Below are 2,802 nucleotides of genomic sequence, written 5' to 3'. Positions count from 1 at the left end.
TTTAGTAGAGACGAGGTTTCACCTTGTTGACCAGGATGGTCTCGATCTCTTGACCTCGTGATCCACCCGCCTCGGCCTCCCAAAGTGCTAGGATTATAGGCGTGAGCCACTGCGCCCGGCCGAAACCCCTTCTTAAACAAAACAAAACAAAAAACAAAAAAATTAGCCGGGCTAGCGGCACTGCCTGTGTAATCCCAGCTATTTGGGAGGCTGGGGCAGGAGAATCGCTTGAAGCCGAGAGGCAGAGGTTGCAGTGAGCTGACAGCACGCCATTGCATTCCAGCCTGGGCGACAAGAGTGAAAATCCGTATCAAAAACAAACAAAAACAGGGCTGGGCGAGGTGGCTCACGCCTGTAATCTCAGCACTTTGGGAGGCCAAGGAGAGAGGACTGCTTCAGCCCAGGAGCTCGAGACCAGCCTGGGCAACATGATGAGACCTCGTTTCTATTAAAACATAAATTGAAAAAATACGAATATCTGGGCCTAGATTAAACCACAATCTCTGGTAGTGAGGTTTGGAAATGAACAATTGTTGGGGTGGGGGAAAGCTACCTAGGTGCTTCCAATGTGCAGCTCAAGTAGAGAAACACAGATCTAGAGTGAAAATACAGGCATGCCTAGTTTCAAAATTGGCTTTCAACTCCAGAATCAAGTATGGAAGGAACTGAGGATCTGGGGGAGTGAGTAGGAAAGGTTTTCTAAATTCACCTGGTAATTAGCTGGCAGAGAGCCCTCCACAAAATTTAACCCTAATGATGCCATTAATTTCCAACATTTCTCAGTCTTACAGTTCTCATTTAATCTTCTTACCATCCTCAAAGCCCTGTCAAGACTTCCACTTTTGCTCAACCCGCCAAATAAGCTCCCTTTATCCCTATCAAACCCCAACCTCCATCAATCCCGCCACCAGGTTCTAGTTCAGCCCCTCCCCCGACCCCTCGCAGGGGCTCCGCCTCCTCCCCGGGGCCTCCACGCTCCACGACCTGAGCTGTTTCCACAAGCCACCACCCGCTTTCCGCATCTGCCGGCCCCTTCCACTCCCCAAGACTCCCTGCTCCTTCTCACTACAGAAACTCACCGAAGGAAACAGACGCCAGGGTTCCTCCCGGGGCTGCCACCACGGCTCCGGCAGGCGGGCCGGGGACCGGCCGAACCTGAATTGACGGTGGAGGGGCTCGGGTTAGCTAGATGGGCGGTTGATTAGATGCGTAAGCGGTAGTATGCGAACTTAGTTTGTTGTTGCTGGTTGGCTGTCTAGTCGGCAAATCCGTCTGCTCACCCGGCCTGCCCTTTCCTGACTTTCGTCTGCAGCGGCCGCCAGCTCCGTCTCAGTGTCCAAAACAAAATGGCCGCCACGTCCCGTGCGTGTAGGACCGGCTAAAATGGCGTCTACGCAATTACGTCAGGCGTCAGATCTGCGCACGACTAGAGGGCGGGAAAGATTTGAGCTACGCCTGCGCAGAAATCAGAGGCGGAGCCTTAGGGCAAAGGCGGGGCTTCAGCAAATGTTACTTCAGCGTTGCAAGCGCGGCTGCGTCCCCCGTAGGGGCGTGGCCGGGGGTCCCGTAGTGGGGCCGTGCAGGGTCTTCACGTTACCCTAGTGGTTGCACGGCAACTTCCTGGGGTAGTTCTTAGAGGGGATTTCAGTCCCGAGTTCCCTCGCCCCTCCGTTCCCCAGCCAAGGTACACAGTCTAAAAAAATTTACACGGGCCGGGCGCGGTGGCTCACGCCTGTAATCCCAGCACTTTGGGAGGCTGAGGCGGGCGGATCACGAGGTCAAGAGATCGAGACCATCCTGGCCATGGCGAAACCCCGTCTCTATTAAAAAAAAAGAAAAAAATCTTTACATGGTAAAGAAGACTTACCTCGTCTTCTACCGGACCACTGGGCCTGGGAAATTTGCACTGGTTTTCCCCTCATGTCCACTCACCCAGTCTGAGAGTTGTGAAGTGCCGTAAATGCTCCGACCAAGGCCCAGGAGGTCAGTATTGGGAGCACACTCCTCGCCGATCCTTCGCCGGCTCCACCACCGCCGGTCCATGTTTTCCTCCTCACTTCCTCCTCTCCCCACCTAGGCCTAAATACTGTTTAATCCGTCTTGTGAGGGCACCTTTGCATCCCCGATTTCTCTTCCGTATCCTCCCTCCACACCTGCCATCCAACACGGGATTTATCTTTTCTCTCTGATTTTTTTTTTCTGTTGTTGTTTTGCGACCGGCTCTGGCTCTGTTCAGGCTGCAGTCAGTGGCACAATTACGGATCACTGCAGCCTTGATCTCCTGGGCCCAGATGATCCTCCCACTTCAGCCTCCCGAGTCCTGGGATTGCAGGCGTGAGCTATGTGCCCTGCTCAATAAGGGATTTTTCTTTCTTTCTTCTTCTTTTTTCTTTTTGCAGATGGAGTCTCCGTCACCCAGGCTGGAGTGCAATGGCGCGATCTCTGCTTACTGCAAACTCTGCCTCCCGAGTTCAAGTAGTTCTCCTGCCTCAGCCTCCTGAGTAGCTGGAATTACAGGCACGTGCCAATACGCCCTGCTAATTTTTGTATCGTAGAGATGGGTTTTCGCCATGTTGGCCAGGCTGGTCTCAAACTCCTGACCTCAAATTATCTGCCCTCCTCTGTCTCCGAAAGTGCTGGGATTACAGTCATGAGCCAACGCGCCCAGCCTCAATAAACGATTTTTTAATGGCTTCGTACACAATACAGTGTGCAAACGTTTGATTAATGAGAGAATGCAACCCTTCCTCCGCCCCATAGGCACGTTAAGACCCTTTCATTTTTCCTTCCTGGCACTTGTGC

General features: G+C 53.0%; 1 protein-coding gene across 5 annotated transcripts in view; it reads right to left on the bottom strand.

The window, feature by feature from the left end:
* LOC108292425 (chromatin target of PRMT1) overlaps positions 1 to 1,436 on the bottom strand; it is a 12,535-nt gene extending 11,099 nt beyond the window's left edge. For all 5 annotated transcript variants that reach the window (XM_017513314.2, XM_017513316.2, XM_017513315.2 and 2 more), the window contains exon 1: positions 1,080 to 1,436. The gene's annotated coding sequence lies outside the window, so the exon portion shown is untranslated. The remainder of the gene's footprint in view (positions 1 to 1,079) is intronic.
* Between the last annotated feature and the right edge of the window lie 1,366 nt (positions 1,437 to 2,802).

Source organism: Cebus imitator, unplaced genomic scaffold (genome assembly GCF_001604975.1).
Source record: "Cebus imitator isolate Cc_AM_T3 unplaced genomic scaffold, Cebus_imitator-1.0 Scaffold491, whole genome shotgun sequence".
In the NCBI taxonomy this organism is placed as follows: domain Eukaryota; kingdom Metazoa; phylum Chordata; class Mammalia; order Primates; family Cebidae; genus Cebus; species Cebus imitator.
Note: the sequence above shows the minus strand (reverse complement) of the source record. Positions and strands in the feature narration are given on the sequence as shown.